The sequence below is a fragment of the Desmodus rotundus genome, chromosome 3 (assembly GCF_022682495.2).
Source record: "Desmodus rotundus isolate HL8 chromosome 3, HLdesRot8A.1, whole genome shotgun sequence".
Lineage (NCBI taxonomy): Eukaryota > Metazoa > Chordata > Mammalia > Chiroptera > Phyllostomidae > Desmodus > Desmodus rotundus.
In genome coordinates this window covers 112451879-112463104 of record NC_071389.1, presented here as the reverse complement: position 1 = coordinate 112463104, position 11226 = coordinate 112451879, and the positions used below count along the sequence as shown (strand labels likewise).

General features: G+C 45.7%; 1 protein-coding gene across 1 annotated transcript in view; it reads right to left on the bottom strand.

The window, feature by feature from the left end:
* Positions 1-784: 784 nt before the first annotated feature.
* Positions 785-11226, bottom strand: part of WNT5B (Wnt family member 5B) — a 153794-nt gene continuing 143352 nt past the window's right edge. The window contains exon 6 of the transcript XR_008426434.1: positions 785-841. The gene's annotated coding sequence lies outside the window, so the exon portion shown is untranslated. The remainder of the gene's footprint in view (positions 842-11226) is intronic.

Genomic DNA, 11226 nt, shown 5'->3' with positions numbered 1-11226 from the left:
GAAAAGGCCAAGAAGCGATGTACTTATTCTTATCGTGGATCTGGGGTGGGCCTGGTGGAGATCTGGAGCTCCAAGAACATCAGCTTTAGGATCTAAAAAAGATAATGGAGGAGAAACAATGTCTTTTTAGCTGTATTGGTAAAGTTAAAATGTTATTTAAAATGTAAAAAAGTAAGTGCATCCAGATCTCAGGAAAAAGCTGTGCTGCTCCAACTTCAAGATTAAGACATTGGTGCTGGTCGAGAAGCATAGAGTAAAATGAGCTCTGCACTTACTGAGGAGTAACTATAGTGAGGACAACGTGGCTGACTTTTCACCAGGCAGCAGGTGTACTGGCCTTCCATAAACTCATGACTCAGAACTCTGTGCTAGGCGTTGTCTGATAACACACCAACAACATCGTATTGAAAAAAAATATTTTAAAAAAAGAAAGAAAAAAAATGAACCTTGGCCGGGAAGCTCAGTTGGTTAGAGCATCGTTCAATATGCCAAGGTTATGGGTTTGAGCTCCAGTCAGGGCACATACAAGAATCAACTAGGGGGTGGGGGACATGAGAGGAGCGAATGATAATGGGAAAAATACAGTAAGAAGAAAGGAAGGAAGGAAGGAAGGAAGGAAGGAAGGAAGGAAGGAAGGAAGAAAGAAAGAAAGTCAACCAATGGCCCTGGCCAGTGTGGCTCTATTGGAGTGTCATCCTGCAACCCAAAAGTTGCACGTTCAATTCCCAGTCAGGATACATGCCCAGATTGCGGTTCCAATCCCTGGTCAGGATGCATACTGGAAGCAACCCATCAACGCTTCTCTCTCACATTGGTGTTCTCTCTCTCCCTTCTTCTTTCTCTAAAAAAAAACAATGAAAAAAATGTTCTTGGGTGAGGATTAAAAAAAGGAAAGAAGGAAGGAAGGAAGGAAATAAACAACCAGTGAATTAATAAATAAGTGGAACAACAAATCGATGTTGCTTTCTCTCTCCTTCCCTCCCTTACTTTCTCTAAAATCAATTTTTAAAAAATGATAACTTAGTTGAAGTGCAGTATTTTCAAATAAGATGTAAATAATATCATCTCTTAAAATAGTAGAATGAAGTCTTAATCTGTAGTGAATTTTAAAGTATGTGCCTGTACATGCCTGGTGGGTAAATGAACAAATCGTTGGGATTTCCTCCATTGACTGGCTTTTTGGAAGACCTGTACCCAAAGGTGAAAGAAGGGATGATAAAAACAGAGGGGAATGAATGTGGGGGAGGGGTGCCATGCAGAGAATTGTATGAGGTAAAAACATAAAGGCAGGCACTGATCAAGCTGCAAGCAAGTGAAGAGGTGATAACACAGTTCTTCCAAGATGAAGAGCACTTTCCTCCAGACAGGGTCTCCGAGGAAAACTGTAAGGGGCCTCCTGTCATGGTTGCTTCCCCCTCCTTCAGGAGCTGGTTCCCCTCCAGCTTCAAATTCTCAGCCCTCAGAAGGATGTGATGTTAGCGTTCGTCTCTCCAAGTCCTTCCAGGAAGAGGGTCAGGTTCGAGTATGGAAGGAGCCAGATACCACTTCTGGACTGTGTTTTTGGAGATATGTTAAGACTCCAGAATGAGCCCTGTGTTTTCTGTAAGCACCAGAAAAAATAAGGTGTGCTGGGGTTCTTTGGTCTGTGAAAGCGAAAGGTTGTGATTTTCTGGCAATTTATTAGAGATTATTTGAGGATGATACAAACAAACAAACAAGCAAACAAATGAGTCAAGGATTCAAGTTGCACCCAATTGTTGTAATAGTCTACTTCTCCCTGACCCTCTTCCTAAGCCAGAGCTCCTGTTTACCAGCTGAATAAACTGAAGTCAAAGTTCTTTTAGACAAGGATCAAGCCAGATCAGGAATATTTAGCTAGGTTTCCCAGTCAGCATTGGGTGTTTCCATTTCTCCCTCGTCGGGGTCTGAGGGCAGTGACGGTTTCATGAACTTAGGCCTGGTGCTGATCCCATGGTGCTAAGTGGGAGGCCCAACGCCCCCTCTGGGCACACCAGAGGATCCTCTGATTGGTGGGGGCCGGTAGTGTGAAATGCCTCAGCACACTTTGGCTCTCACTCAAACTGTTAATTCAAAAATGAGAGCAGAATTATGTGGGCTGATCAGCCTGGGGCAAGCAGGGATTGGGCCATCGATACAGGAAAGTTACAAAACCAGTGTCGGCTGTCGAAAGCGACACCATTCTCTCTGTCAGATACCAGATTCCCTCTGCCCTAGTTTTGTTCAAAGTCCAAAGACCGGACTCTGCCTACAGCCCAGAGCCTGAGATAGCTGCTCACACACAATTTGAAACTGTCTTTGAAAAGAAACACAGTAAGGGCACTGGTGAAAAGGTCAAAAGCAGTGAAATGCCATCCACCAGATCTTTAGCAAGGGGTGCAGCTTTGCGTGGAAGGTGCGTGTGTATGGGGTGGGGGGGTCTCACAGTTGCAGCTTTTCTCCTGGTGGCCCCTGCAGAAAACAGGAATGGGTTTATTGGATGTTTTCACCTTGTGTAAAGGAAACCTAAGTAAGACTCACTTCCTTCCTCTCTGAAGGGTTGTTTTTAGTTTCATTTTATCATTGTTGTTAGCATATATATATTCTCATGTTATGTTATGTTGTGTTATGTATGTGTTAGTAATGTGTGTGTGTGCATACACATATATATGAATGTCAAAGTTGTATTTCATACTCTTGGCAGAAAATTTATAGGAAAAAAAATAAGAGAGGGCTTGGTTAAACATCATGAGGCTGGTGAAGTCTTGTACCTGTAAATGTCCAGTTAAAGGTTTTAGGGTTGTCAGGATTGTCAGTCAGCTAGGTGGGTAACTTTAAAAAAAACTGTGGTAGCTCTGACTGGTGTGGCTCAGTGGATTGAGTGCTGGCCCTTGAGCTTGAAGGTCACGGGTTTGATTCCCAGTCAGAGCACATGCCTGGGTTGCAGGCCAGGTTCCCAGTTGGGGATGTGTGAGAGGCAACCAATCAATGTTTCTCTCGCACATCAGTGTTTCTCTTCCTCTCTTTCTCTCTTCCTTCCCCTCTCTCTAAAAATAAATAAAAATAAAATCTTTTAAAAATTGTGGTGAAACACACATAACATAAAATTGACCATTTTAATCATTTTGAAATGTCTGTAGCTCAGCAGCATTAAGTACATTCACACTGCTGTGGACCCATCACCACCATCTCCAGAACTTTCTCACCTTCTCCATCAGAAGCTCTGTCCCCATTAACGCTCACGTGCCATCCACGTCCTACCCCAGCCCCTGCCAACCACTGCTCTACTTTCTGTCTGCCCGAGTTAGACTATCCCAGGGACTTCATAGTAGTGGAATCACATAGTATCTGTTTTTTTGTGAGTGGTTTATTTCACTTAGCATAATGTCTTCAAGGTTCATCCGTGTTTGTTGTTAGATTTTTACAGTCTGTTTTCCTTGATGAACTGTTTGTTTTCATTTTCTTGCTGAGGACTCTGACACTGAAAACAGGAGAACCACCTGAAAGTTTGCCTGCCCACAAGGCTCCCTTCTCATCACCCTAAAATATACTTATCTTTGCCATACTGGATACTTTTCAGTGTTTTCCCCTACCTTGTTCTCTACAGAATTGGTATATTATTAGTTGCTTCCAGCTCTCAGCACGGCTAGCAATGTCATGGTGGAGAGCAAGCATGTCTCTTTCTATCCGTCCCATGCCCCCAAGCAAAACTTTAGAAAAACCAAAAGAAGCCATTCTCCCTCCTAGGAACATGAGGTGCTCCTGACCTAGAGGGCAGGCCTGCACTTACCTTCCTCTCTAAGCAGAGCAGGCTTTTAACACAGGCTTCTTGTTTGCTCTTACAATTATTACTATTAAGGAGTACATTCAAATGCTTAAATACATACACAGTGAAAACACCATCTTCCTCTACCCCGACCCCACATCCATGTCCCCCTTCCAGCAGTCAGCCACTGTCACCTCGCCTCTTTCCAGAGACAGTTCACATGTGAACAAGCACCCTGGCGCCTTTTTCCACAAAAGATCTGATCTTATACCCCTGACTTGTCCTGTGCTTTTTGGAAGAATCCAGAAAAGTAAAAGTGCAATATACCAAGTTCCCACCACCCAGAGCTGGTAAGAACAGTTTAGCCATAGCTGTTTCTTTTTCTTACATAAAAGAAGTGAAATGTTCCAGATAAAGTTCAACTATTCTGTGACCTTCACAGCCCATCCTAGTTCCCTCCTGCCCCAGAGGGAGCATATCATGAACTGGCTGTACCCTTTCAGACCGCAGGCGTGTGTGTCGGAGAACAGTCTGTGGAATTGTTTTGTGGGACTTTTCACGTTCCACAATGGCGTGTTTCATACTCATTCCCTCTAGTGACTGGCATTTACTCTTTCAGACTTGCACTCCCCACATAGCGCTGCAGGACATTTCTTGCACACACACCGTTGTGCACACTGTGAGAGGCTGTGTGAGATCACATTGGAGAGGCGGGCTCACTGGATCCAAGGACACGCCCATGTTACACTTTGACAGACGTTCTGAAGAAGTGGCGCAGTTTTTCCTCCCACCAGCAACGCATGGAGCCCCTGCTTTTCCACCTCCTCTCCCACACAGTAGTTTATCCAAATTGTGCATTGTCACATATCTAATAGGTGAAAAATTATGTCTTATCGTTTGAATTTATATCTTTTGTTATAAATGGGGGTGAACTCCTTTTTGTATGTTTCAAAGTCATGCATGCATATTTCTTCTATGATTTTTTGAAAGTCCTTGGCTCATTTTTCTTTTGAGTTGATCATCTTATTGACTTTTTGGAAAATATATTTTATTTATTTATTTTTAGAGAGGGAGAAAGGGAGGGAGAGAGGGAGAGAAACATCAATGTGTGGTTCCTCTGTCATGCCCCCCACCGGGGACCTGGCCTGCAACCCAGGCATGGGCCCTGACTGGGAGTCAAACCAGCGATTCTTTGGTTCGTAGGCCGGCGCTCAATCCACTGAGCCACACCAGCCAAGGCTGACTTTTAAATGTAGTTTGCATGTAATGAAAATCAGCTATTTGTCATGGTGTTGTGCTGCAAATATTTCCCCAGTTTATTGCTTATCTTTGGTCTTAGCTCTTTTTGCCACATGGAAATTTTAAATTTATATACAGTCAACTTCATCAATATTAATGCTTTAAAGTGATAACACACTTATTACTTCTCTTCCTTCTCTTTCTCTCCTACCTTTGCACTTCTCCCAGATACCAAAATTAATCTGATACCATTCTAACCCAAATCATATCTCATATTTCTGGGCCTACGGTCAGATCAACAGCTAGAAGTCACCTGGAGTTAATCTGAAGTCACCTGGAAGTTCAACACAACTGCAGAGGCTCCGGGAGGCCTTGAATCAACTTTGCCCTGTGTGTCCTAAATCAGTGCTGACAAGCATTGGGACTTCTTTCAGCCTGGGGTTGCTCCACAGACCTGCTGGTCTGCTTAACCGCCCTCTGCCCCAGTCATGCCTGCCCCTCGGAGGATTGCAGAAGGGTTGGCACAGAGGAGCTAGGACCGTGGTGACCTTCACTTCTTTATTTTTCCAGCTCTTAAAATATTCCACACCAGGCCCTGGCTAGTGTGGCTCAGTGGATTGAGTGCCAGTCTGCCAACCCAAAGGTCACTGGTTCCATCCCCAGTCAGGGCACATGCCTGGGTTGCAGGCCAGGTCCCCAGTTGGGGGCGTGTGAGAGGCAACTGATCGATGTTTCTCTCAGACATCTATGTTTCTCTCCCTCTTTCTCCCTTCCTTCACCTCTCTCTAAAAATAAATGAATGACATTTTAAAACACTCTCCACTGGAGCCAGGTTTCTCCTTGTCAGAGGAGGGAAAGGGAGAAACTGAGACTGAACTTCACGGTGTCAGCTTGGAATTGGGATATGGTCACCAGTGTGAACTCACGATTCCTTATCCCTAGAGAAAGATATAGAGACTGATGTAGAGATCAAACAGATGTAGGGGTGTGTGTGAAAATGTGAGCCTGCTCTATGTATTGTTTAAAGGTTTTAGACACACATGCTTTCCTCCCCGTTAACTGAGTCACGCCCCCAGGAGGCGTAAGGGCAGGGGCCCGGCTGGCTGTTTCCTTTGCTCTCTCCACATCTCTCCTACCACAAGTACAAAGGTCTGCACAAAATATTACTATTTAGGCATTGGAGATTAAAAAATAAAATTAAAAAACAAGCAAAAAAGGTCATTATTTATTGTTACAGACTAAGTGGTGCATTCCCTCACCCTTCTTGCCTCTCAGGGTCCTTCTCAGTGGTGTGACATTCTGCACCTCTGCTGGCCCTTAGCATGGCAGCATCTTCCCTGCAAACACTAACCCCTAAGCTCCTTCCTCCCTCCCTCCCTCATATCCACAAATGTTTGCCGAGCTCTCAACCCGTGTCGGCACTGTGCTTGGTGCTGCAGTCCAGGGGTGAACTGATGCTCTGTTGGACAGATGCAGCTGCTGCCTGCAGCACACGCACAGTCCAGCAGACAACACAGTGAATCACTAAACAAACTAGGGCCCTTCCTTCCCGTGGCTGATCCCTCACCAGGATGGGGGCGACCGGCAGGTCCAAACAATAGCCTCAAAGAAAGCCTAAAACTAAACTTACTGTGGCAACATTATACGTTTCTCTCCACTGGGGGAGAGACAGAGTTTGTAAGCGCTCTGATCCCCTGGCTGCTATCATATTAATAAAAATTGAGATTTTGGTGGTTTCACATGCATTGATTGGCTCACTTTAGCCTCACAGCGGGAGAGGGAAGACATTCTCATCTGCATTTTACAGAAGGGAAGTGGTGGGTTGCCTAAGATAACAGAGCACTTAGTGCCGAGCTGGGGTAGTGGAAAAAGAGACTGTCGGCCCAGGCGCCCGTTGGCTGCTTCAATTTCTGCCCTGGTCTCCTGACTCTTGTACTGCCTCCCTAGACTGACATTACTGCATCCCTTTAGTGCTGTAATGCACTCCTCTTGTACTTTCCTTTCTTAACTTCAAAGCACACTTCCAGTTCTTTATATTCACCAGTAGGCACAGAGGGAAATAGACCAATGGGCCCACATGCACACTGCAGACCTGGTCTTGGGCAAGCCAAGGGTAAGGAAGATACAGTTCTTTAAAAAGCTAGTGATTTAAGAGGCTAAACAGATATGCGGACAACTCCACTGCTGCGGTGAGGGAAGCTGGTGGAGGTATGAACAAAACATCACGTCAGGAACCACCTGGAATTCTCTCTTCTCCAAAGTGAAGGATCTCTGGGAGGAAGAGTGAAGTTACAGACAGGTTTGGAGAGAGGGGAGAAATTCATGGCATCTTTCATGGCTAACCTCGAGCTCAGCGGGCTCTGTGGAGAAGACCTCCGTGGTAGGGGATGGGAGAGGGACCACAGAGGGGAGAGGGACACATCTAAGGACCACCGAGGCCAGGACGCCTGAATATGTCATGGGGAGAACTGGCCCAGGTGTGCGACTTTCCCCAGCAAACTTTGCACAGGAGAAAAGAGAGAGAAATTAGATAGCAGCTGGCCAAAGGGAGGAGGGAACCCTGGGGGTCATGCCCACTTAGGCACTTTGAGTATGCAAAAGCTGCGTGTGTGTGATGCCAGTACTGCTAGTTCCCTGTGGGGGTCCAGACTCAGATTGCTCGGTAGCTCTGAGAAGGCTGTTTTCCCAGTGGGAGAGAAAGTAAAGTGCACTTCCTAAGGGGCTAGATTCTGCTGGCTTTACCGTTACCTCACATGCTGCTGGGTGCAGCTCTCTTAAACAGGTGGTCCAGGGGAAAGGGAATTTGAGGAGTTAACAGGGTAAGGTTGAAAGGACTGGCCCTTATATGGGAAGGAAGAAAATGAGGGTATGAGAGGGCAGAGAGTTCAGGAAAAGGGATGTGATGAGACCACAGGGCAGGCCTGAGGCATGATGGCACAGCAGGGGTGGAGGGATGGGGCTTGAGGTTGGAGAGGCGACCCAGGCTTTGGAGCTGCCAAACAAAGAAATGAGGGGATGAAAAGTTCCAAGGATGTGGCCAGCCTGAGGAGTTGCTGACGTGGCCTAGTTTGCTGTCATGAGATGGGCTAAGAGGACACGGTAGAGGGTATCTCAATCTCCAGTGCCTTTGCAGAGAGGCCTCTAGGTGTCAGCAACCAAAACTGGGAGAGGTCCTCTGGTTGGAGGGCTCGCAGAGCGAGGTCTGTAAGGGCAGTGCGTGGAGACCCACAGGAGAGAGCCCCTCAGCATGGGCTGAGCCTTCACGCCAGAGGTTTTCTAACTCAATGACCTTGTCAGGGAAAATCCAGAACTCAGATCAAGGAAAGGAGTGAGAGTGTTTTAGGAAGGTCAGTTAAAGCTCTGGGAGACTGTATTTTCATGAAATCTTCCAGATGCTTCCCCCAGAGCCAGAGCTGGTTCTTCCATGACATGAGTGCAGCTGAAGCCTCAGGCCTGCAAGGCCCTATCCATCATTTTGGATTTGTACTTGGACATGTTGTCCTGCATCCTTGATTATGTAATCAAGACCCCACAAAAGCTTACTCCAACTCCACCTAGAACTCTACAAGTTGGGAGCATGGAAGGACCTCGGGTTCTATGAGGAAGTCCTGGGTCGTGATGTACAACACAATGACTATTGTCAGCACTGCTGGATCCTAAAAATTCTCCTCACGAGGAAAAATACATTTCTCTGTTTCTTTTTGTACCTACATGAAGTGATGGATATTAACTAAACTTACTGTGGCAACATTATACAACAGACGTACGTCAAGTCCTTGTGCTGTGCACCCTGAACTTGTAAGTGCTGTACTTTATGTCAATTATGTCACCACTGAAAATAAAATAAATAAAAAACTTCTCTACATGCAATGCAAACAAACAAAAAAAAAACCCCTCAGTGTTTTGATTTCCAAACAGTTTTCCTATCCCTGAACTGTTAAAAGATAGGAATGAATAATGATAAGTGTTCCACCTGGCAGCAATTTTTTTTATCCTCACTCGAGTATTTATTCATTGATTTTTAGAGAGAGAAGAAGGGGTGGGGGACAGAGAAACATGGAAGTGAGAGAGAAACATCCATCAGCTGCCTCCCATATGCTCCCCAACTGGGATTAAACCCGCAACCTGGGTATGTGCCCTGACTGGGGATTGAAGCTGCAACCTTTTGGTGCACGGGATGACACTCCAATCACCCGGGCCACTGGGCCAGGGCTGGGAGCAAATTTTCGAAACGTTTTCAGCCCCGATAAGATCTGAAGGTGTGTTGCTATGACCTTAGTAGAGGGCACACTTACGAAATATTCCTTAGCTCAGAGTCATGGTTCAGTGGCATTGGCAGCACCTGTGACTGTCACATGCACAGGGTGTGTGTCCCTTGTGTGTTCCTAGCAAACACTGGGACGTGGGTTTCGAAGCACCACCCACTCTGTAGGGGTGACACCCTGTCTCCTTCCTCTCCTGAGAACTGTGACTGCCCAGTCAGCTGTTGCTTGTACAGAATGTCCCCATCATATGAATGGGCATTGTTCTCCGAAAGAGATTTGTAAGCTCGTTGTTTAGAATTGGAAGGCATTTCCCTTGATAAACAAGAGTAGTGTAATCTTTAGTTCTTTAAAGCCTAAAAGAACTTCTTGTGTCCCTGAAACCAAGGACTGTACAGTGATAACAGAAACCCCATTCTGGGTAGTAAACACCTGTCCCTCAGAAAGTGCCCTTCAACTTCTAACTCAAGACCCTGGGAATCTTCCCTTGTCACAGATCCTCTGTAGGGCCTTCCCTAACTCTCAGCCTTCCGTGTGGCTGCCATGGTGTGGGTAGAAGTCAGTGAGGAGAAAGCGCTGGGCATGGGGAGGCAGCCCCCGTGGAGGGCAGAGTCAATCCCAGAAATCCCATAGAACCTGGCTCCCTCATCATCTGAGCATCCCAGGGACAGGCTTCCCTCCTTTATGCTTCTGGTCAAGGTTTCTTTGCTCTTTTGAAGTTTCCTGAGGTCAATATACCCCAGAAACAAAGGCAAACAAACCAGGAGTTTAAAAACTGGCTCCCTTTTGAAGAAGAATGGAATTTTTCAGTTACTGGTCCTCTCGGAAAAGACCAAAGACCAAACAAATCCAGGTTACAGTCGCTGCATTTGTAGTTGGCTTTAATGAAGAGATGATTCCCAAGATTTTGTGTGTGGTAATCTTGATAATCTTTTTTTTCAAAATCATGTTTTCTTTGATCTTGCCTTGATATAAGCTCAATGAGTCTATATCAAAACCTCCACCTTTTAAAGGTTTATATTTTACACATGGCTTTTATATCCATTATCTTATTTGAAGTAAAGATACTATTATCTGTTTTATTGTTAAGGAAACTGCCTGAGTTGGTTGGAAACCAGGTCATTTGCACCAAATATGTGTCCTTGTTGATGATTTTTCCAGGTTGGTTAAGTCCCTGCAGGGAGGGAGGAGGAGCCCTGGAGTTAAAGTGAGTCTCCAGGGAATGTCTGCTTTCCTCCCTGTCTCCAGACTCCACTAAATTATCCTCAACATCTAAATGCCTCCTATGTTCTTAATCTTCTCTAGGGAATGAAATCTATAGCTCTGTTGCCTCTCCTGGTGACAAATAGCCTCTCTCTGATTCAAAAGACATCTTTATTTCCACCTTGGTTCTTTTTGTTACCAAAAAAAAAAAGTTTATTTGGCAAAGAAAGTGTTTTTCACTACTTCATCAGGAAAACACAATAAAAGACTTTGAAAACAAGGGGCCAGCTGGTGATTATGGGTCAGTTCACAACAGTGCACAGCACAACTGAAATAATAAGTAATGCAAGACAGGGAGTGTGTACATTTTCCATATTCCGTCCCCATCTGACGGCCGTAAGCCTCACAAAACCCCCGAGGGCTGGTGGAGCTGGCGTCAGTGCCAGGCTGATAAGCAAGCTAAAGCTTGGAAGACTGGTGATTCATCCAAGGCTCTTGAGCAAATCAACAACAGAGCTGGACTAGGGTTCTGGTCTCTGACCCTGGAATTTAAAAGCCATGTCGCTGTGCCCACCAGAAAGTTATGCTGAATTCTCAGCTCAGAACCCCGAGTTCAGGGCTGCTGCGGGCAGAAACAGAGACACTCCCCAGGGACTTTCCTTACAGAAAGGCTGGTCCCCGGGCAACGCCAGCAGAATGTCAACCGCAGTTGCTGGCCTTGCCCTGCTCAGCTTGTGTGGGAGAGGCTCCAGTTGTCCA